General features: G+C 37.3%; 1 protein-coding gene and 1 non-coding gene across 8 annotated transcripts in view; one reads left to right on the top strand and one right to left on the bottom strand.

Annotated features, from left to right (window-relative positions):
* PLA2G4A (phospholipase A2 group IVA) overlaps positions 1-21,510 on the bottom strand; it is a 167,985-nt gene extending 146,475 nt beyond the window's left edge. For 2 of the 7 annotated variants that reach the window (XR_004351653.1, XM_032644432.1), the window contains exon 1: positions 13,384-13,464. The gene's annotated coding sequence lies outside the window, so the exon portion shown is untranslated. Of the gene's footprint in view, positions 1-13,383; positions 13,475-14,981; positions 15,145-21,275 lie in introns of those variants that run through there. The other 5 variants (XM_032644442.1, XM_032644478.1, XM_032644456.1 and 2 more) reach the window with 5 other exon arrangements.
* TRNAW-CCA lies at positions 4,898-4,970 on the top strand. The gene has a single exon. It is a non-coding gene; the product is annotated as a tRNA-Trp (tRNA).
* Positions 21,511-25,099: the final 3,589 nt, after the last annotated feature.

Genomic DNA, 25,099 nt, shown 5'->3' with positions numbered 1-25,099 from the left:
CTCTGACTCATACTAGATTTTCTTTCTACATCATTCTGCCATTCTACAAAAGCCTCTAAAGGACAGGAAGAGAGAGGGGACAGGGTGGAAGTGACACTTTGTATTAGTTTGCCAGGGCTACTATAATTAAACACCACAACCTACATGGCTTAAACAACAGAAACATTTTCTGACAGTTCTAGAGGCCAGAAGGCTAAGATCAAAGTGTCCAGCACGTTTGGTTTCTTCTGAGGCCTTTCTTCTTGGCTTGAAGAGGCTATCTTCTCCCTGAATCCTCACATGGTCTTTCCTCTGTACCCATGCTCCCCTAGTGTCTCTTAGGGTGTCCAAATTTCCTCTTGTTATAACCACACCAGTCAACTGGATGAGGGCCCATCCTAAGAGCCTCATTTTAACTCAATCACCTCTTTAAAGGCCTGATCTCCAAATACAGTCACATTCTCAGGGACTGGGGGGTTCGGACTTTAATATGTGAATGGGGAGGGGCACAATTCAGTCTATAACACAGTTCAATAATATAAATATAACAGTTAAACAAAGATGCATACAGTTGTTAATGGAGAAAGGTGGCATTTGAGGAGGGAGGGGCAACCAGCCAGAGGAGTCCAGATATCATACAAGCACCTCAACTAGGATTGTGAGGAGATAAAGAAGAGAGAGCACAGCACTATTTAGATGGACCAGCCTCCCTCATCCTCATCTGGTTATTTTAAAAGTGCACACAAACACACACACACACACACACACACACACACACACACACACACAGAGTACATAAATGAAACACAATGCATAATGTTATTTATTTTACCACTTCACAATTGGGAAGTACAAATCCAGATAAACCTATTTTAAGGGCCAGCAAACCGGCTGGCCCATTTTCACACGCTGCATTACAGATGAAGCAAGAATGTCTCCTCACTCCAGAGCCAGTTTTCTGGTTTTCTTTCTCTGACCTTCCAGTTTGCTGTTATTTTCCATTGTTTCACCTCTTCAGTGGCCAAAAACAAGCAGCCACTCTGGCTGTATTTTAAGGTCAGAAAATTTTGGAATTGGAAGAAACAGTCATAATCACCACCTAGACAGACCTTGTGCAAATTTGTAAGCTGAGGTCTAAAGATATAAACAAACCTAGAGAATTCACCCAGTTAGGGAAACAGCTGAACTCGTCTCGCCACTCTCAACCAGATGCCCTTTCTTTACACCCTCTCCTCTCCCCACCGCCATCCCCAACCAAGCATACTCAGGCTAAAAAGGGAATTTAGCCAAAATTAAAAGAGCATTTGTATACAATGTAGTTTGACCAATATTTTAAATGGCCAAGTTATTGCCTGGTGGTGTGAAGTAGGCTCAAGATATGAACCTGAAGGAAATGAACAACTGAATTTCTCTCTGTGATTGGTCAAATAAAGCTTAAAAGGAGTCATTTTCATCTTTTAGATTTTTCTAGATGTGAATCATAGTTATAAGATGTTGACTTACAAATGCAACATGGATTGTTTTTAAAAATTCCTCTTCCCACACAGACCACTAAGGAATAATACCACATTGACAAGTGTTTACTATGCTCATTTTCAGAAAATGGAAAATGTTTTACCTTCTACTTAAAAGAAACTGATAATGGAGAGGTATCAGTGTTAACACTTTTGAAATATACCTAGCAATGTGGCACAAAATGCCGGGAAAAGGAATGGGCTTTGAAAAGTGCATTTACTTCTACAACTTTCTCTCTCCAGACCAGAGGGTTTGCAAATATGCTCCCCTAGGGAGTATTTGTGTTTTGTTGAGGGTTCCACTCCCTCCTTAATTGCTGCCTCTTTTTATGACGTACCCAAGATTGCCACAGCAGGGAAAGCCGTATCTTTTTCTAAAGAAAATAGTCCAGGGAAAACCCCCAGGAAAACCGTCATGCTGGCTTAAATGTTTCATGAGAGACAGTTTATTACTGGATGAGTTATAACATTTTGAAGTTGTTTTACTTCTCAACTAACATGGTAACTATTTCAAGCAGCCCATGAGGTTGATCTTGTAACTAAAATATGGATGTTGACTATGATCTTGAAGTGGAAAAAGATGACAGAAAAAAATAGCAGGAGTTGTGGAAGATCAGAGGCACTGTACACCCTCCCATCTCGTGGGTTACTGGGAAGTTAAACCACTAACCATGACACGAGCATTCTACAAGTCCTGGATTGTGTAACGTACAATAGGAATTCAAGTTCATCATTCTTTTTTCAGGTTGTAAGAAGTTTTAGAAACGTGCTTCTAGACACTGTGAATGGCAATTCACTTTTGAAATAAACAGGCAATTCAATCTTTTGCAGGATTAAGAACTCTGTACATAGAAAGTATGCATTTGAGGGGAAATTCTCAGGAGTTCTTAATATGTTTTATGCCTTGAATCCCTTTGGCAGTCTGGTGAAGCCTACAGACCCCATGATATAGTATGACACTATGAAGTTCTTAAAATAAAAACTCTGGATTACAAAGGAAACCAATTATATTGAAATACATGGAATCTATGCAGTGTAGTAGACCTCTTAAATGGTCTCAATGTACGCATTGAAGGGTTTTCTCTCTCTACTTCTGTGGAGTACATCTATGCAAGTCTAAAGTTCAATGTAAAATTTTTTAAGACAGAAGAACTTTCAGCACTATAAAGGGTAAAGCAATAGAAAACTGTTATTTTTGTACTCTGCTAGCACCATAATAAACATGTAAGCCCAACCTGAATATTTAGGTGTTACATATAATAAACACAGGTTGAAATGAACTAGAAATACTCATTTGCTCCAAATTGTGAAATATACATTTCCTCAACCTTTGATCAGCAATGGAGAACGGTGCCAAGGATATTAATAAAATCTGTAAGAATGTTTCAGTTGAGCTTCTGCTGATGAGATATAATGCCTCAATGGGTTTTGTAAAAATATGAAATTAACAAAAGCAATGTTACACTCTCCCCTTCATTTTGGACAGGAAGAAGTTCCATAACTATATCTATACCACAGCCTAAGGAAATATGGGCAGAACCAGGAATAAAGTGTAGGATGACTTTCCAACACATGATAGACATGTCTTATTGAGGTAGGGAGGGAAGGAGGACAAAGAGGCATCTCCTGAGTGCCAAGCAGTGCATCTGGGAAACATCTGAGCCAGAAGCAAACTCAAGTGCATCTGTCCTCCCCACCTCCCTGCTCAGCCTGACCCACACAGACTCACTGCTTCCATTCATGGAAGCACCTGGCCATCAACAGTGTAAAACTAAAGCACTTCAAGAGAAGGATTTATGAGAAACGGCTAATGCATTAAAAATTTATTGAAACAAGATTTTTCTAAACTTCAAGGAAATACGAGAGTCAGTGTTTCAATGAAATTGTTTTAGTTCTTAAAAAAAATATCAGTTTGATTATGGTGATTATGATAACCAGCTGTTCTCTAAAACTCTAAAGATTGAAAAAAAAAAAGAAGGAAATGACTTTTAGTTGCAAAATGAAGGATTTTTGTCAGGTTGAAGAAAGAACATCCTGCTAACAGAGCTGTAAAAGAAAGACTCTCTTTTTCGATGGTTGATTATTACTACTGAATGTCTCAGCCCTCTTTACACTGCAGAGTTGTAATGGTTCCAAGTCTACAAAGCACTGTCTTTCAGGGAGCACCAAGGTGGCCTTAGTGCAGGAGTAAGGTAGGCAAAGTTGAGGGGTAAGATATAAACTCTACACAGGAACTTAGCTAGATATCCAAGAAAGGCAGGCAAGGCCACGGTTAAACATTCAGAACTGAAAACAATTCTAGCAACTAAGAAGGAAACGGAGCCTAGCGTGATGGCTCCTAGAACAGGTAAAGGCATTGAGATTCGCTGAAGTGTAGAACTGGGCCTAGCAGTTGGCTAGGCAAGGAAACGAAGAGTTTGAAAGGAACAAAGACTGAATCCCTGCCGACTAAATGTTGGAAATCAAGCCAATTTGTGACTGTTCCTTACTAGTTAATAATTACCCTAGGTAAAAAGATCTGTATTCTACAAATTCATGAATTTCTATGCATTTTTGTTTTAGGCGTTTTGTTTTGTTTGCTTAGTGTATTGGTTGTTCATTTTAAGGATTTCCAGATTTTCTTTCTTTAGAAACTCACACTCAAAAAAAAAAAAAAAAAAACCCACTCTAAGAAAACTCAACCATTCTGGCTTCTCTGGGTTTGCTCCTAGCATTTAAACATAGCTGGAGAAAAACGACCTAACCTGGCAGACTGGGTTTTAATCTTATGTTTACATTCTCAGAACTCAAAGAGGCTCTCACCACTACACAACGCCTTTCTAAGTTTTTCTGGCGCCCTTGAAGTCCCAGGCTAGAAAGACTTTCCTCTCCCCCGCAAGTCTCTCGCCTCACCTCACCCTCACTATTGGCTGTGACCTCATCTCCCTTCACTGAGGAAACAGAAGGCACCAGGAGGAAGTTCCCATTTTCCCACCAGTAAATCTGCAAACTCCTCTGCCCAGGCACTTGGGTTCTCTTTCTCCCTCTCACGAAGGAGGCAGAGCTCCTCCTTGTGTTGCGGACCTAGCCCCACACATGGCTCTCTAGACGCAAAATCCCTCTATCTTCTTCAAGTACTTCCCTCTGATGGCCATGCCTTTCTTTTCTGAATCATCAACCTTTACCTTCTACTGGAAAATCTGATTGGCTAGCTTTGTTACAGTCTCCCATAACTCCATATTCCTTTTCCCTCCATGTCTCCATTTTTATGCTGGGTTTCACTGACAAATTTCTCTAAAGGGCCATTTGTTCCCACTGTACCTATCCATGTCCTCAGAGTCCTCCACTCCTATCCCTTCTGCCATCTCACTGAGTCCCCACCACTCCACTGGAACTGCTCTTATCAAGACCACTAATGAGGGACTTCCCTGGTGGTCCAGTGGTTAAGACTCCGTGCTCCCAATGCAGGGGGCCCAGGTTCGATCCCTGGTCAGGGAACTAGATCCCGCATGTTGCAACTAAGACCTGGCGCAGCCAAATAAATAAATATTTTTAAAAAAAAAAAGACCACTAATGACCTCCAAGTTTTCAAATATGGTCATCACTTTCCTATCCTCTGTTTCTCTGGAAGCACTTTCCCTCCTTTGTTCCCATGACATCATCCTAACTACTGGTTTTCCATCTGATATCTTGGTTGTTCCTTTGCAGGCTCATTTACAAATGCTGTTCTCTGCCTGGAGCCCCCCATCTGAGCCACACTACCCTCACTCTAGGCACCTCTCACACCTGGCTTCTCATCCCTCACATCTCGGCTTAAATTTTACCTCGCAGGGAAACCTTTCCATCCTTCACCTCCCCAGGTTAGCCTGTACTATTAAAGTCCATTTGCTTCTTTTATTATTTGTTTATTATTTGCTTAATTATCAACTCTCTCCTCCAAGAGGGAATTAACTCTTTATTCATCCATGTATGCCCTAAATGTAGGACAGTGCCTAGCATGTAGTTAGTATTAATTAAAACATACTGAACTGGTGAAGGAATAAATGCACATAGCCCAGTGATCAAAAATTCCTGGATTATATTAGCATCTGCCTTTTTTTTTTCTTGATCCAACAGGTAAAATTCTTAAGTGAAAAAGAGAGTACAGACTATCTAAATTGCTTCTAATACCTCTTCTTTTTCTAAGTATTTAAAAAGGTACATTTTTCCTACTCTTTTCCTAGGCATGCTACATATATTCATGAAATAGTATCTAGGAATTCTTTTCTTCACAGAAAATTGTAATTCATACAAGAATGTTCTTTTCATTGTGACAATAGCTCATAAGGTATTAATCAACCAAGCCAACTTGTCAACTTAACACATAATTTAAGCAGATAGTAAAATTTTCTGCAAACACTTTATGAGTTTCACAAAACTGATGCTTTTATTGCTTTTCATTAACAGAGGGATTGTCAGTGATAAGGATAAGAAAAAAAAATCTCATATAAACATTGTGGACTTTTATATATTTTAAATATAAATCCCGGATTGTCACTACCTCAAAAAATAAGTACCAAGCAGCAGATTAGAAGCAACCATCTTAATATTTTGCAACTAAATTTTTAATTAACTAAGAAATCTCTTTAAATTAGAATTTAAATTTGCTGTGAGAAATCTTCCTAAAATATGTTAATAGCATCTTCTACTAATCAATGATATAATGATACTTTGAAGTTATATTTGAACATGAATTCCCATTGTACACTGAAAGTAGTGATTTTGAAGACTATTCCATGACCTACAGAAATGCCCTACTGTTACCTCTTTGAGATCTGAGTTCATGACCTCAACCAGTTTTAAACTCATCTGCCTCTTCTTCATGACAGTTAAATGGAAAGGAAGTTGATACCTGTTTGAGCTTTGTGGTAGATATAACAAGGGACTGATGGATATTAAGATATCTTAATTATAGATGCTGGAATCTACACAGCATATCCTCATAACCGTATACATCTTTAGATACTTTTCCCCAGAGTACTTTTCTATAAATTCTTACTTAATTGCTCTAAATTACTTTTCTTACTACTTTCATAATATTGCATCAACTACATGTAAACAGTCCACAAAACAGATTACCCTTTTGTTTCAAGTAATAAAAAATGAAAGCCTGGGGACTTCCCTGGCGGTCCAGTGGTTAAGACTCCGCACTTCCACTGCAGGGGACACTGGTTCGATCCCTGGTTAGGGAATTAAGATCCTGCATGCCGTGCAGCACGGCCATAAAATAAATAAATAAATAAGAGAAAGCCTGAAGAAAACTTAAAGACACCATTTTCCTGCCCCTAGACTAACCCAGGCAGACACTGTCTCTTCTACAATTACAGATCCAGGAATCCCACAAGAATACACACGGAGTCTAACATCCCAGTTTATTGCCGAGGTACTGCGCCCAACTTGCTTATCTTATTAAAGCTGTGGATGTACAAGTATGAGGCAAATAGGAAGTGTGTCAATTTACTGACTTTGAAATTCAGAAGCCATTTGCTGACCTAACGTTTCTAGTGGTGCAGCTGCATCTAGCAGTCAAACATGACCTACTATGTATTATTTGTTATGAAGTTATACATATGTACAATAAGGCAACGTTATAACTAAAGTTGATTTTTACTCCTGAAAAGGAATACCTGGTATACCATAAGCTACTGGGTTGTTAGGAAAGGTAAAATAATAATGATTTTTTTCTACAAATGATAAATCCAAGGTCAGAGTAACCATTTTGATACAAATGCTTTATGCCAACCACCAGGATTAATAAGAGCCAAAAAGAACCATAGGCTCTGTAGGTTATACTCAGAATATTCTAAAAAAATGCTCTATTACCAAATGAAAGTAAAACCGTTGGTAGAATTAGTGTTTCTTATACAACTCATAATATATCTCTTTTGTATTTTTGGATTAAACTTCATATACTTTATTGTGTTAACATGGCATATATCTTTATAAAATGCTGAATAGTTACAAAATGAGAAATTCTAAATCATATGCTACTTCTTCAATCATTCTTAAATTTGTGCAACTTCTTCTATTATGCCAATCAGTAATCCAGTTATAAGAACAGAACAATTGAGTTAATATGGAAACGTGCATGAGGATGTGTATTTTATGGTTCTTCCCGTATAATTTTTCTGATGTTAACAAATAGGGGGAGGTTGACAGTCTTAAATAACACGCATCAAAACTGGAAATATAAACTAATCAATTAGTTAATTGAAGTATACAAAATGCATCAAAATGGAAATCATGACTCAGATATTAAATAAGCTATTTAACTTTCCAACACTTCTCTTTTCACATCTGCAAAATGTGAATATCTGCTCTGCTAACTTACATGGTTATTGTGGGAATAAAGTTCTTGAGCAATCTCTTTATAAACCACAAAATGCTATGCAAACGAAAGGTATTATTGTCCCTCTGATTTTTTTTCAAACTAGGTAATCAGAAAACAGATTGTAAATTAAATAATAAAATGAAAAACTAAACTGTTATAAATACATGAATTCTTCATACTATGGAATACTGAAATTACACATATTATGGATTTTTGTTTTCTTTTCTTTTTTTTTTTTTTTTTTTCTGTACGCGGGCCTCTCACTGTTGTGGCCTCTCCCGTTGCGGAGCACAGGCTCCAGACATGCTGACAGGCCCGCCGCTCCGCGGCATGTGGGATCTTCCCAGACCGGGGCATGAATCCGTGTCCCCTGCATCGGCAGGCGGACTCTCAACCACTGCGCCACCAGGGAAGCCCTGGATATTTGTTTTCTAATTCAAAACACACTGTTACCTAAAATACCTAAATTTCCCTATAGACTCCAGAAGTCAAGCAAATGAAGAGGAAGATTAAGGAAAAGGGAGCAGCTGATTTACAAGTGCATTCCCTTCCCCCTAAGAAGGGAATGGAAGGAAAATGAGTGCAACTTGGTCTCTCAGCCCTCCATCTTTGACTCAGTGGTTACTAAACTCTGACCGGGATCACTTATAGGTGATTGCTGAGTTTCTCTAAAGCTATTTGAATTCATTCAATAAGTGATCAGACTGGTTGTACAGCTTCATAAATCCGCTTATGGCGAGCACTGAATTATCAATATTTAAGCTTATTTTATATTTGTATAGAGGAGAGATAAACTGTATTTTCAAAGAATTGTTCTGAGGGTAGACTAAGAATCAAAGAGAATCCAAAAAACTGAGAATCACAGAATGGCAAGAGTAGCAAAATTTGGGCACATCTCTTTTGCTCACGCAAATAGTGGTATCAAAAAGCAGGAACAGGGCTTCCCTGGTGGCGCAGTGGTTGAGAGTCCGCCTGCCGATACAGGGGATACGGGTTCGTGCCCCAGTCCGGGAAGATCCCACACGCCGCGGAGCAGCTGGGCCCGTGAGCCATGGCCGCTGAGCCTGCATGTCCGGAGCCTGTGCTCCGCAACGGGAGGGGCCACAACAGTGAGAGGCCCACGTACCCACCCCCCCAAAAAAAAGGCAGGAACAATATCTGCTCTATTTAATGTCTTCTTTGGAAAGAACCCCTGAACCAACCTTTTGGTTCTCCCAACTGTCACTGCCCTAGTCGCCAAGGAGTACAAGATGAATGGCCTAAAGCTTATATTCATTTTCTCTAAGTTGGTTCTTGACAAACATGGACACCATCTTTCTTACAAAACCTTTCGAAAGAATCATCCTGTAACCTTTAGACCTATCTCTAGCTCCATCTTCTTGCATTAAGCAAGTCTGGATGTTCCTAAAGCTGTGCGAGATTCTACAAGGGTTTTGGCCCTCTTCTCGGAAACCTCTTCAAGTCCCCTGAATTTTGTAGAAGATGACAGACAGTGAGAATAAAAATGACTTGCTTTCATTTTTCTATGCATCTCACCCATTGTTAAAGAAAAGGTATCAGGAAACAAGAACAATCCTCTAAACTTGAAAAAAGCAATGTTTACAGAATTTCTATTTCCATTTCAAAATTTAGCCTTTCATGTTAAGGCCCCTAACACTCTTCAAAATTATTGAGGACCCCAAAGAGCCTTTGATTATGTGAGTTATATCCATTGATATTTACCATATTAGAAATTAAAACTGAAAAAAGATTTAAAAATCACATTGAAAGATGCAATTCGTAAACATAGGCATACAAGTGTCCACCATGAAAATTGTTCAACCTTATTCCTGAAAAAAAATGCAAATTTAAACAAGATACCATTTTCACATAACAATTGTCTCAGTTTTTGGATTTGTTGTTGTTTGTTCTGTTTGAGTGATAACACAATGTTGGCTTAGGGAAATTCTACTCTCTTATACTACTGATAAATGGATCCAATCCTTCTCAAGAGCAAAATGGCAAAAATAATAACTAGTACTCTACAATATTTTGCTAAATGCTTTTTAAATCCTCCAAATACTCAATTATTATTATTACTATTCTTTTACAGCTGAGAAAAGAAAATTTTGATAAAGCATTTGGCTTATGATCTCATAACCTGTAATTAGTGGAACTTTTGTTAGAACTTGAAAAATGCATTTTAAGAATCTATCCAAAGGAAATAAACAAAGATGTATACAAACATTTATATTGAGGTCCTAAATGAAACACTATTTATAATAGTGGAAAACTTTAATCCACCTAAATATCCAGCAACTTATAATCAGCCAATACAACATTTCCATAAACTAAAAATTACATCTTAGAACCATACTCTCTTGCTCATGGCTAGATTGCCATCACTTGCATAGTGGCTGACACATAGTAGGGACTTAGTAATATTTAAGATATGAATGAATATAAAATAACACATGAATATAAAAATACGTTTTAAGAGAAAATTTCATGATTGAGTGGAAGCATGTTATGAAACAGCATCAGCAGTGTGCTAAATTAATTAAACAAGGAGGCCATTAGACTAAGGTGACTCTAATGCCACTGCAGCCTACATCAGCAAACCAAAATCTAAGCCGGTAAATGCCTTGAAGGTACAAAATTGAAACGTAAGGACAGTCATTCATAAACAGCCAACTAAGCTTTAAGCTGTAGCCAATCCATAAATTCCTTACTTTGCTTCTGCTTTTTCTCTATAAAATTCTCTCCCATATATCATGTCAGTGAAGTGCTCCTGACCACTTCTGGTTGGGCACTGCCCCAGGCTAATCAATTTTTGCCAAATGAACTCAAAAGTTTTAATATGCCTCAGTTTATCTTTTAACAAGTGTGATCACAACTCTGTAAAATCTACATGTGAGTGTATGTGTAGAAAAATGTCTAGAAGCATAAATAGATGTATATATATGAATTCCTTGTCTCTGTGCTTATGCATGCTAGTTACCCAATAAATATTTTGATTGAATGAATAAAATTTTAAAAGTAGTTACCCCTTGCAACTAAGAGTTCGCATGTCACAACTAAGGAGCCCGCCTGCCTCAACTAAGGAGCCCATGTGCCACAACTAAGGAGCCCACCTGCCCTAACTAAGGAGCCCACGAGCTGCAACTGAGGAGCCCGCCTGCCACAACAAAGACCCAGCACAACCAAATAAATAAATAATTTTTTTCTTTTAAAGTAGTTACCCCTTGTGGGGACTATATGTTCAATTTTCCTTTTCTTCTTTGCAATTTCTATATGTAACAGGATTTAAACAGTAAGCATGAATTATCTTTGTAATAAACAGGAATGTTATAAAACATAATTATGCTGGGAAATATCATTAGGAATTTTGGAACAAAAGCAGCAAATATAGACATCCCACAATCCAATAAAAAATAACTTGTATCTTACTTCCCTATTATGTTTTACTTATTGCATTCAGCAATAAAAAATATCAGATGTCACAGAAAAATGGCAAGCTTAATATTGTACAGCTAATTACTATCAGGGTGGAGTCTAGAATCTAGGTCATTTGGTTTCCAGGCAGTAGTTTTTCCATTACACCAATTACTTAGAGTTCCAGAACACTAACTGAATAAGTGCAATATTCACTGTGAGGCAGTTCTTTACTCATAAGTAAAACAATTTGCTAATTATCTGAAATCGCCAGAAAGCTCCGAAATTCTAAGAAATACTATGTTTTCACACGACATGAATCGTTTGGGGGGATTTGTGAAATTCCTAAAGGGGTTTCAACATTTGTGCATGTTTGAGAGCAAAAGTGTCATTATTCTAGGAAGGAGTCTACAGCTTTCATAAGATTTGTAAAAGGGTCTGTGATAAAACAAACTAAAAAGAAGAAGCTGAGAATAACTAATGCTATAAAATCTGCAAGTAAGAGGAAGAAAACAACTGATGGTAAATAAAAAGGCGTAAGAGAGGAAAAGGAAACACAGCTAATTCTCTCTTCCTCTTTTTCATTCCTGGAACATATCTTTTTTTAATGCAAATGATTTCATTTTATGACTTTGCTTTCTAAGCAGAGACACTAGGAATGATACTGATGGGTTGAAAACACAGGCCAAAGTATCTCTGTGGGATGACCTTTATCAGGTACTATTAGCAAGAAACTGATAAACGTAAAATGTAAAAAAAAAAAAAAAGGATTTTAACATTGCAAGTCACTTTTGAGATATTTTTCATTTATGTTTAATTGGGACAAGGAAAATTACTAAATAGGTTTCTTAGTTTCTTGTCCCATAAAATGTGCTTCCCCTACAGGAAGTTTGTAAAGCTGCTTTGAACAAATGCAGATTAAACGCTTCTCTATGCATTTCACAGTTATTGCTTAACTTAAAATTTAACTCTTCCTCTGCTCACTGAAAGAAACAAATACCTGTTGTTTAATCCCAATATCAAACTTGACTGGCAAGGTCTAGAGATCTCTGGAACATAATTTTAAAACTCTTAACAAGGTTTCTTTCACTACTATTCTCTACAAACATCTCTTAGGCTACAATTCCAAATTTATGCAGCAAACAGACACAAAACAAAACAGAAATTCTCCTTGAACCCAAAGGGTCATATATGCAAATATCATAACTTAGAATTGACATCCATCCAAATGGTCCGCCTCTAGTATTCTCCATCTGCCTTAGATGAATAAGTGCTTACCTACATCACCAACCAACATAAAGAGCATTTCTTGTCCTAGTTTTGAGGTAAAAATGACTAATTTTAAGATTAAAATGAGTACAAGTTATAGGAAACTTAAATAAGTTAAACCATTAAACCACTATTATTTCAAAGCCAAATGCCTTTTTTTTTTTACAAATGCTTCCAATACAAAATTACTAAAATAGTATTCACTCTCAAAACTTAGCTTTCTTATTTAAGCAAATCTTTTCCGATATCTTGTTTCGAGCTCTGTTCTCCTGGCATGTCAAATAACTTAGAAGGACGAATCAGAATACCAGTCAATATACAATTAATTTTTCAATGTTGTTTGTTTTTTCGCATTAACACTGCCACACATTAAATACCCAGGAATGCTTTGCGTAAGTAACCGAAATGACTGTTTTTTAATTAAACCTTAAATTAGTTGATAAATTTCTTCGCTAAAGATCCTTAGGGCTGTCAAAGAGCAGGCTGCTCAATAATGGGAATAGGCAACCACCGGGTGGCATCACGTGGAGCGCTAAGTAGAGCCACCTTACTGCCTTTCTGAACGTTCGCTTTCTTTCGGCGCTGTACAGGAAGGAAATCCTTATCGTCGGATTCCACAGTGCATTTAGACCCCGGAAAGCAAACTGGCATTTGTTAGAAGGAAATTAAGGTCCCTGATCTGTATCTCATTTCAAAACTCAGAGGACATGCAGACTTTTCACAGCGGTGAATCCTAGGCTTCCCTTCGTCCTTTCTTCCTTCCAAGCAAGATACAAACTAAAAGCTAGGGAGGGCGGGAGAGAGAAGTGGAGCAAGCGAGGGAAGAGTAAATATATTGCTTACAGTTCCCAGACTTACAATGAGATTCCTCAGGCTCCTTTACACCTCTAGCTTTCTGTCAGGATCCTTTCTCAGCCCGGGACCACAGAGAAGTTCAAGTCTTATCCTTGGTAGGAGGGGCTAAAATGTGAGCTGGTTTCCTTTCGTCTTTGCAGATGTGTTAAGGTGGAATTAAGGAGGAAGGGAGGAAAAGCGTTGTTCTCAGAGCAGCTAATGTCTTAAATGTAAATGTTTACTTATCAGAACTAGGAGTTTGAAGTCAGAAAACATGCTTAAATAATATGTAAGTTAAACAGTCCTAAATTACATGGAGTCTATGTATGCATGTGTCTGAAAGTACTTCTTGTCCTTAAGTAGTTACTGCTTCCTCCTTTTTTTCCAAACAAGTTAAGAACTCCATTGAAAATATGGATAACCCAAGGCATACTGGAGAATGTAATACATATGTTGAGATTTAGGGGGAAAAATCAAATCAGGTTAAACTAGAAATATGCAAAGTAAATTCAAATACCTGATAACACTGTAACAAAGAAGGTATATTGTTTAAATTTATCCAAATTCTGCAAGAATCAGTTACTGTCTTTACAAGATGACTTCTTTCTTTTTATTCTTTACCAATCATCCATGAGATGTTATCATGCAATTCGCTATGAATTATAACAGAAACTTGAGGGTTTTTTTTTTTTTTTTGGTTTTTTTTGCAACGTTAGAATAAATGACCTGGGTCTTCCCTGGTGGTCCAGTCGTTAAGACTGTGCACTTCCAACTTCCACTGCAGGGGGCATGGGTTCAAACCCTGGCTGGTGAACTAAGATACTACATGTCACGGCCAAAAAAACTTATATTACTAAAATCAATTTCATTTATAAAAAAAAGAATAAGTGACTTTAATTCTAACTTTTTAGTATTAATCTGTAGCTAATATGAACACCATAATAATTAGTCATTACATTTAGCTTTTTCTGAATGTCAAACTCTGAGCAACTAAATATATTTGAAGATAAAAAATTAAAAATGTGGTGGTTACCAAGGGCTGAGGGGAGGGGGTCATGGGGAGTTACAAATCAGTGAGCATAAAGTTTCAGTTAAGCAAGATAAGGAAGTTGGAGAGATCTGCTGTACCACATTATATCTATAGTCAACCATAATGTGGGGTACACTTAAAAATTGAAGGGGGTTGATTTCATGTTAATTGTTCTTACCGCAATAAAATAAAATTTTAAAACAAAACAAAAAATTAGTGTCTTTAAAGACTGACACATTCATTTAGTGTATCTTGTTTTTCAAACACAGGATCTTCCGATTTTGTCTTTAATCTAACATTGAGCACACTCTCCTATCTCTCTTGTAACATTTTCAAAGAATATAATTTCTGCAGACCCCATCATTAAATCTTCTGGATTATCTGCTTTCTGTAGCTCAGAATTCAACTCCTTTTTGTCTTGATTTTCTCCTATAAATTCAACCTGTTATACTATTAGTCTCACCTTCCTAAAAAAAGGCCTGTGGTGTCTCAGGAAGCCAAGATTGTTTTCTTTCCAAAGAAGATCCTAAATTTCTGTAAGGTTAAGTGTGCTAAGTAGAGGAACAGAGAGCACACTACTATTTTTTTTTACCTTTTTCCCCAGGTAAAGAAAGAATATGTTTTGCAGGGCACATTCATCCTAAGACCCTGGTGAAGAAAGACTCCTTTGAAAAGCAGCTTCACAGTGCTCGGGTCAGGTTGATAATAAAAAGTTGTAACTCAGTATTTGGAGGGGATATCCAATAGTGTGTAATCTGTTAAAGATAAGAAAAATTTTGATTAAATACTTTCAAAGAGAATTTCAGGGTATGTTATGGCTAGGGTTAAAACATATGGGGAGATATTTGCCTCTTTTCAGCCTTACTAAATTGGGCTGACATCTTCATCCTTATAGTGAATAAAATCTACTGCAGGTATGTCTCTCCCTCTCTGGAACGGATATCCGGACCACCTCCCATTGCCCACATTCCGTTCAGTTTGGCTCCCTACCTATGATCTCATTGTTTACATAGACCTCTAGATGAATGATACCTATTCAGATTGACTATCCTTACTTTGTCCTAGTTCCTCCAAAAATATTTCCAACATTAGCCTATGAGTTCAAGAATCTCCACCTTAGGTAAGAAAGCCCCTGCTTTCATAGCCTGCCTCAGTCTGTGGGATGAATTGGTCGGACCCTTCTTTTCCAGGCCTAACCATCAAGAAGATCTGTTAGGAGAAGGAATACAGGTAGGACTCATCTGAAACTGAGTATGTAGCAGCCTCTTTGAGTCCAATCCCACCTTGTGCATTATTGCTAGTCAATAAGTTTCAGACCCTTTACCATTAATTATCAATATTTTCAAAAATATAGACTGAGGATATTAAGCTAATTTAAGCACTGGATAATTAAGCAAAAGGAATGGCCTAAAAACTGGCCAAATTAACTACCAGAAAGCACCTACTTGTCAAAACCCATGGCTTGAAAAGCAGAAAAGAAAAACCTGAAGTTTTCATGATTGATTTTTCTTCCTCTATATGCAATTGCTTTCTATTGTCTTTTTCACTGCTTCCACTTCACCTATCCTGTATTCTAACCATATGAAAGTGATTTGTCTCCCATAAACTTACTTGGACTTGAGGAATGAGATACCGTTTGGTAGTTAAATCCATACATCCAACGAAAATTATTAGCCAGCATGGTATGCTGAACGGGGAAATCTAATCCAGATTGCAGATAGAAACAGGGAAGGTTCTCAATGGTCACCAATTAACCAATTTACTTATAATAATATGTCCCTCTTTTCCACTGCTACACTTGCATGTTCTAGTTCATAATGCAACTATAGTGAAGGTAAAACAATAAACTGATATTCTTACTATTTATCTATGAATACAATTAATATGAGTCATTCCTCTCTTTATGTATTAACAAAATCAAGTTAGTAAGATGCCCCAATCAAAGAAAATGAAAGTAATTCTCACCTGTGAATTTTTTGTCATCCAGCTAATTAACTCTCATCTTTCATTCAGACTACCACAGAGACTAATCTCCTTGCACACCTTTCCCTTAAATTCTACTAAAATAACCCTACTTACTCTGCAAGGGTTAGCTCAATTATACCTTGTCTGGAAAATTTCTCTACCCACTCCCCTTTCCAGCATAATTAATCTTTCAGTTTCAGTAAGAACACTTATTAAAGGAAAAATATTTTATGCTACATGATAGTAGGAAACAAGCCTTCTTAATTTTAGTAAACCCTCTTGGCACACAAAGTCCATAACATATTAGGAGTTCAAAGGATGTTTGTTGAATTTGTTATCCATGATATTAGGTTCAAAGATGTCTTAAACCTGACACCCAAATAGCACCCTACTGCCACCCTACTGCCATTTCCATCCGTACTAAAGAAGAGGAAGTTTATTTTTTTATGCCCCGACAGACACTAATACAATTCCTGTAAATATGAAGCTAATAAGAGATAAGGATGAAATGGATCCTAATTAAAATATATTTACAATTAATTTAAAACTTAGATGTCATGGGAGTTCCCTGGTGGCCTAGCGGTTAGGAATCTGGGCTTTCACTGATATGACCAGGGTTCAATCCCAGGTCAGGGAACTGAGATCCCACAAGCTGCATGGCACAACCAAATAAATAAAATTTAAAAATTTTTAAATAAATAAAACTTAGTTGTGTTGAAAGCACAGATCTAGAGATAGTATATTTATGAACAATAAGAACTCTATTTTAATAGCTAAATATCTACTGGGACTCATCATCTGTACCTTCAATGTACATTTACTATACCATATGTTTGCATCAATAATTTTGACCTGAAAAATGGAAGCAATAATTTTCTCTTAATTATTCTTTTTTTAATAGTTCATTTTTTAAAACATAATTTATTTATTTGGAGTATAATTGCTTTACAATGTTGTGTTAGTTTCTGCTGTATAATGCAGTGAATCAGCTATGTGTATACCTATAATCCCTCCCTCTTGGACTTCCCTCCCACCCACCCCCATCCCACCCATCTAGGTCATCACAGAGCACCAAGCTGAGCTTCCTGTGCTTTTCTTTCTTTTATATAAATTTATTTATTTATTTACTTATTTATTTTTGGCTGCGTTGGGTCTTCGTTGCTGCACACAAGCTTTCTCTAGTTGCAGAGAGCATGGGTTACTCTTCGATGTGGTGCAGGGGCTTCCCATTGAGGTGGCTTCTCTTGTTGCGGAGCACGGGCTCTAGGTGTACGGGCTTCAGTAGTTGTGGCACGCGAGCTCTAGAGCTCAGGCTCAGTAGTTGTGGCTCACGGGCTTAGTTGCTCCGTGACATGTAGGATCTTCCCAGGCCAGGGCTCGAACCCTTGTCCCTGCATTGGCAGGTGGATTCTCAACCACTGTGCCACCAGGAAAGCCCTTCCTGTGCTTTATAGCTTGTTCCCACTAGCTAGCTATTTTGCGTGTAGTAGTGTATATATGTCCATCTTAATCTCCCAGTTTGTCCCACCCTCCTCTTCCCCACCCCGTGTTAATTATTCTTCTTTTAATTGAACATGTTAGGCAGATTATTACTACTTTATTAAACTTTCTCCTCCTCCGTGTTTTTTTAAAAATATATTAAGAGGACTATACCAAATAAAGCAATAGTAATATCATTGTTGCTCCTTATATAGAGCCTATATTGGACCACATACTTTGTATTATCACTACATTTGCAGTATCATTAACCACTATATTCATGAAATTATGCATTACTGTCTTTATATAGAATCCTAAGCACATAAAATCAGTAGTGAAGCCAGGATTTCAATCCAAGTCTGTCCGACAATTTTTTCAGTGTATAATTTTGTTTTGTTTGACCACCTTTTCAGCCTATCCCAAATCAACCAAATCCCTGACTTACAAATTTATATTATACAAATGGAGTCATATTGTCAGTGATTAACATGACTTAATACACAGTACAAAATTTGACTACAGATACATCATGTTAAGGAACTTCTGACAAAACCAAGTTGTCCTAATTCATCTTACCTACTTGTGGAAATAATGTATAGTTAGCTAGTGGGAAGCAGCCGCATAGCACAGGGAGATCAGTTCGGTGCTTTGTGATGACCTAGAGGGGTGGGATAGGGAGGGTGGGAGGGAGGCTCAAGAGGGAGGGGCTATGAGGATGTATGTGGCTGATTCACTTTGCTGTGCAACAGAGGCTAGTGCACTATTGTGAAGCATTTATACTTCACTAAAGATCTATTAAAAAAATAAGACCCTTGACTTTGGGGACTATAATAAATGTAATTATTTTCCAAAAAAAAATAAGGTACAAGCTGTTTTCTGCTCTCCAAGATCCCTCTAATTTTGGTAAAGCAAGCGCATGTCTAATGTCACCAGTTCTGTCAGAATGGGCACGAGCCCAATCACACAGCTCAGACACTGCCTTGCAGACACTTTACAGGGTTTTTAAAATTCCTGTACTCTTGGAATTTAAATGTACTGGAAACCATGTGAGAGGTTGAGCACATGTCTTTTGCTTTGAAGGCAATCCTGATTAGGAAGAATTACTGCTAAGCAAATGTCCAGAGTTCCTCAACTAACTGAGCTCCGATGATGTCAGTAAAGGGATTCCATTAGAGGATGAAGATAACAGCATTCCTGTACTTATGTTTATAAAACCAGTGAGTAAGTATCTCAAAAGCACTTTTGCTATTTGATTTTTCAAATACATTGTCAAGACCAACATGTTCTCTTTGGAAAAATCTGTTTTCCTTCATTCTATATATATATATATAAAATCCATATATATATAAAAGTTTTCTCTGATTGGAAACACAATAAAGACAACTCTTAATCTTCACCCAAATAACAAGAATAGTCACATAACAAAATTTAATTTCATTACATTTATAATCTAGCCTTAAATCTCAGTTCATCCCAAATTTATTTTTTAGGATAGAGTAAAATTTGATAATTTATAACCACAACAAAAATCCAAAAGCTGCTATAAAAAATAAAAATTTCTGCTAATCTAATTCATTCCAATTAGCAAAATGATCCAACTGTTTTCTACAGATAGGACTATTAAAGAAAACATTGTTGACTCAACAAATGTAAATATTTCCTAATTAATACACTACTGAGGTATTTTTACTTTCCTGAAAATAGCAGTGGTCCAAGAACTGAAATAAAAATAAAATATTAGACTAATATCCTAAACAGTTGTAAATCCATTACTGCTTATAACTTGCTACATTTAAAGAAAGCACTGCAATATCAGATAATATTTTGATTTATCACTAAAATAGGGAGAAAGAAGAAGGTATGATTATTTTGCTATAAATCATAGTTCTAGAAAAACAATCTCCCTTTCATTTGGCTTTCTAGATATTTCTATTTCCCTTAACAGCCATTCTGCTAATTGTAATAAATGCATGGCTTAAGTTACATATGGTCATTATTTTGAAATGTTCCACCAATCTTTACACAGCATCCTCTTTGAAGTTAATATGTGTTTAGTAAACAGCATCCATTCACCCAATAAATATGATTCATTCATCTGATCACTCATTCACAATGATTTTTAAATGTCTGTGCTAGGAGATCCTTTACAAATTCTGTGATACGCTTGGGGAGGCAAAAATTAAACTCAGTAAGCACATGTTACTACTGATAGGCCCACTGGCCAAGTCACTTCCTCTCTTGAAAGTAAGAAGCTTTTACGCTGCTTCCATGCCAAGATTGGTCCTGAGAACTTCTAAAGACATAACCCAACTTTACCAAGCACTCCATATAGCCATTCCCCAGACGTCTTGCCTATTTATCCTGTGCCTAGCATACGGTTAGGCACTGGAGAGAGAGAGCAATCGATAGGCAAGGTCTGTATTTCATGTAGCTCACATCCTAGTGCACAGGGGAGTCAAGGAACAAGATGAACAAGATAATGACTTAAAAAAAAAAAGTCCAGGAAAGACCACTCTGAGGATACATTTTGATTGAAAGATGAGACTAAGCCAACCAGCCATGAAACAGTGTGGGAGGAATGTTCAGACAGAAGAACCAGCAAGTACAAGCACAGAAACCCATATTGACACATGAAACATGAAAGACATATATGACTAAAAGCCATTACAAGTGTCTTGAACAGGAAGTGCTAGAGTGAGGAAGAGACAACGAAGTACTAAAATCTGAAATCAAAACTGGGCCATGAAACTAGGATTGGATTTTGATGGGTAGCTGTGAGCAATTTAAGTAGCAAAGGCAGGAATTAATGGTTGGGAGGAAGTGCAAAGGCAGTTCTAAAAGGAGAAGAGTTTGTGGGGAGAGCAGTTCAGAAATGTACACTGGAGGTCAGATTTTTAAAATTCTTCAAAAACAGATGGAGGAATTTAGACATTTTCCTGTGATGAAAAACAAACTTCCCAGCTATCACCAAAGGGGAAAGGGGGAGGGGGATAATTTAGGAGTTTGGAATCAACACATACACACTACTATATATAAAATAGGTAACCAACAAGGACCTACTGTATAGGTAGGTCCTGTGTGTGTGAGTGTGTGTGTGTGTGTGTGTGCGTGTGTGTGTGTATATATATAATTGAATCACTTTGCTGTACACTTGAAACTAATACAACAGGACTTCCCTGGTGGTGCAGTGGTTAAGAATCTGCCTGCCAATGCAGGGGACATGGGTTCAAGCCCTGGTCCAGGAAGACCTCACATGCTGCGGAACAACTAAGCCTGTGCGCCACAACTACTGAGCCTGTGCTCTACAGCCCGCAAGCCACAACTACTGAGCCCACATGCCACAACTATAGAAGCCCACACGCCTAGAGCCCATGCTCTGCAACAAGAGAAGCCACTGCAGTGAACAGCCTGTGCACCGCAATGAAGAGTAGCCCCCACTCACCTCAACTAGAGAAAGCCCGCACGCAGCAATGAAGACCCAATGCAGCCAAAAATTTAAAAAAAAGAAGAAACCAACACAACATTATAAATCAACTACACTTCAATTAAAAAAATAAAATTTTACAAAAAGAGAATAAATAAATGTAATGGCAAATTTAAAAAAAAAGACAGAAAGAAAGAAAGTTCCCAGCTATCAAAGATGGTAGTGGTTAGTTGCACTATTCTGTTTTGAATATGGTAGTTAATTGTCAGAGATGGGTGTTGGTTTCTTGGCTCTTAGCAAGGGAATGACATTATTAACCTGGTATTTAGTAACACAGCAGCATAGACTGAAGAATGGAGACAGTAATGTGAGGAGGGGGAAAACCTGAGTGATTACTGTGTCAAGAAGGAATGGTGAACTCCCTGTAGGGGAGGAGACTTATCAAGATGAGAAAGATGATTTGGAAGGTTGAGACAATTTGACAAAACTCAACTCCAGGAGTAAACCAAACCACATGGTATGAGAAGATAATCTGTAACAGACTGATGATTCAGAGACTCAATCTAGAGTTAGAGACAATGTCTTATACATGGTATGTATTTAATGTTTTATTAAGGTTCAAGATTTAATCTTCAAATTGCTGCTTACCTCATATAGTTATGTCTGAACAAGTCAGTCAGTTTATTCTTAGCTGGGATCAGTTTTGCCAAGTGAAAGTTGTGAAAAACAATTTGGGGAAGGAGATTTGGGATTATAAAATGTGTCCTCTGCTTTTAAGTCCTCGGGGAGGCAGACATGATTCCTTAGAGAAGAAACTCTTTCCAGTGTACTAGAGTCATCCGAAGGAGTTGCATGTAACCTCTGGGATTAACTGGGCATCCTGGTAGCATTGCCCCAGCCTTGCAGAGTAGGTGATTTACCCAAAAGTGAACATCAAAGTTTAAACCAAACCTTTGACCTCAAATTACATATCTCCTTCTATAGCTCTTTCCCATTGCCTATTTACAGATTAATTGAGCCTTAGAAGTCAAAGAAAAAGCTCCCAAGTAAATAAGAATTGGGAAAGTTTTGAGTTTTTATAAACACACGTTTTGTTTTGGTCCCTGATAGCTGTTTTTTTTTTTTTAAAAATTCGTATTAGAAAGGTAAAAATGTCACTGTTGAACATTTTGAAAATGCATGTGCCATCCTTTTGTGTTTAGTTCTCAGGGCTGTGGGTAGTTTTTCTTCTCTACTCCAAATCATGATATTGTGTTCCCTTAACAAATAATCTTTTAAGAAGTACAACCACTAAAGCAGCCACTATAAAGCATGGAGAAGATTACTCCCCTGTACTCCCCACTTCCCTCCATGTTTTTTCCCAATATGTTTGCAAAGTGCAAGTTCTTATAGGGAATTATGAAAGGGAGCAAATGTGAAGACAAGGTAGAAAGGATCCAGATGATTTGTTTATTTACAGAGTGCTGGTAACCCAATCCCTCAGATCAAGAGCAGGTAGCAAGACCTCTGGGGAATGGCTACCTGGCCACATGGTAGAAGATAATTTGTATAAGATTGATGGTTCAGAGACTCCACTTAAAATTAAGGATTCTAGTACCTTATACAATAATAATACATATTATTACATAGTAGTATATACATAGTGATACATAATAAGTATGCATTTAATAGTGTATATTTAGATTTCATCTTCCAATTTCCACTTACATCATGAATTAATACCTGAATAAGAAAGCCAGTTTATTCATAGTGGGAAACAATTTTGCCATGTGAAAATAAGAAGAACAATTTGAGGAGGAATGAAAAGATTTGGGATCACAAAATGCACAGTGCCTAAGGTAACATTGGACTATATCTGCAGGAGTTTGTAGGACTCAAGCTGGGCCCAGAGGAAAGAGAAAATTCCCTAGATTTAAAGGCATGATGTGGTTTGGGCATGGGCTTATCATGGGTAATGGCAATAAAACAAAACGTGAAGATTCTATTTAAATGATTGGAACTTTACAAGATCCACAGGACACTTGCACAAACTTGGATAATTTTAAGAGGAAAGAAGTTTCAATAATGCTTGTGGGCTTCCCTGGTGGTGCAGTGGTTGAGAGTCCGCTTGCCGATGCAGGGGACACGGGTTCACGCCCCGGTCTGGGAGGATCCCACATGCCGCTCGGCTGGGCCCGTGAGCCATGGCCACTGAGCCTGCGCGTCCGGAGCCTGTGCTCCACAGCGGGAGAGGCCGCAACAGTGAGAGGCCCGCGTACCGCAAAAAAAAATAATAATAATAATGCTTGAAATTAAATGTCCTAGCCAGATAGGGACTAGAAGCAGTTTAACTTTGACTAGGAAAATAAATGTCACATTTCTTACATCCTGTCTTATAGAAGTCATAGCCACTGGCCTAGTTATTTAGAAGAAAGAGAAGAAAAAATCGCACATCCCACCATCCAGAGATAACAATTGTTAACATTTGTTGTATATCATTCTGGTTTTTTATTCTATGCATGTACATATGATTTTTCATATCATTACACTGTATACATTGCTTTATTTCTATTTTTCCCTATCCATAGCATGTTGGAAATATTTTTCCATGCCAATAAGATATTTTTAATTGTTGTGTAATATTACAATATATGAGTACACTAGAATTTATTAAAGGATAACTTATTTTAAGATATTACGCTATTTCCAACATTTTCCACTATTATAAACAAAATTTTGTTAAACATTTTTGTAACTAAAACTCAGTTCAAATCCACAATTAATCGAAGAGTCAAACTTTGATCTGAGAAGCAATGGGAAAGTTAACATTTGTATGTTTCCCTGTGGAGAACACTCTAGATCAGGCAGATGGATATCCAACATCCAGTACATCCAAAGGGATCTAGGTGGAAAGGGAGGGTTGGATACTAGAACCAGAAGAATGAACATGAGAAGAGAATAGTACTCATTTATTGAGGGTCCAGAAAACATACCGATGCTGTTTCATTCACTTTCAACTGCACTATAACAGGGTACTATCCACATTAATTAATAATGAATAATATTCTCATATAGAGAAACTAAGGCACACGTTCACTAAATTGCCCAAGGTAGGTTATTAAGTGTTAGAGCAGAGATCCAGACTCAAGTCTTCCTGATTTCGAAACCCATGGCATTTTTATTGTTGTTTTTTTTTTAATATATGTAACTTAAAACAAGTTTGACAAACATCACGTTGTACATAGGCAGGATTTTACCTAGTAATAATAGCATTTATTCTGCTCTAAAATATCTAAGGAATGATGAAGGAAGCAAGAAGTTCAAGTTTCTGGAAATACTCCTCTTGATGTGCTAGTGGGAAGTATGCTAGTGTCATTCCTCTCCAGGTTAAGACTAAACTCTCAGACCTTCTTAAGCCTGCTTTATATAGAGACAAAAATTACATTTTCCTGTTCCCAAAGTTTTCTTCCACCAGATGAACTACTTTAATTAAGAATAAAGTGAAAGCAAAAATACAGTGTCTATGAAACAAACATTTTCAGAGATGCTCACTCACTGGATCTTTAATTTCTAAATATTTTCAATATATATTAATATATATGCAGCTATTTTATTGTATGTGTATGTTCCTTAGAAAAATAACACAAGTCAGGGAAGTCTTAAAATAAGAGGTTTTAAGTTTCTGTTCCTATTCTGAGGTTACTTTTCAGCACCCTTATATGAAAGCACGATGACTCATCAGAATTGTGTTGTGTCTTCCAGGGGTATATTTACAAATCTAGTAGTTATTAAACAAAGGAAAACTCTGAGAAACCTCTGCTCTCCTCCAATGAATAAGCAACTCTGCCACTTTCTCGGTAAGA

This window comes from Phocoena sinus, chromosome 1, assembly GCF_008692025.1.
Source record: "Phocoena sinus isolate mPhoSin1 chromosome 1, mPhoSin1.pri, whole genome shotgun sequence".
Classification (NCBI taxonomy): Eukaryota; Metazoa; Chordata; class Mammalia; order Artiodactyla; family Phocoenidae; genus Phocoena; species Phocoena sinus.
This window is presented reverse-complemented; position numbering and strand designations above follow the sequence as displayed.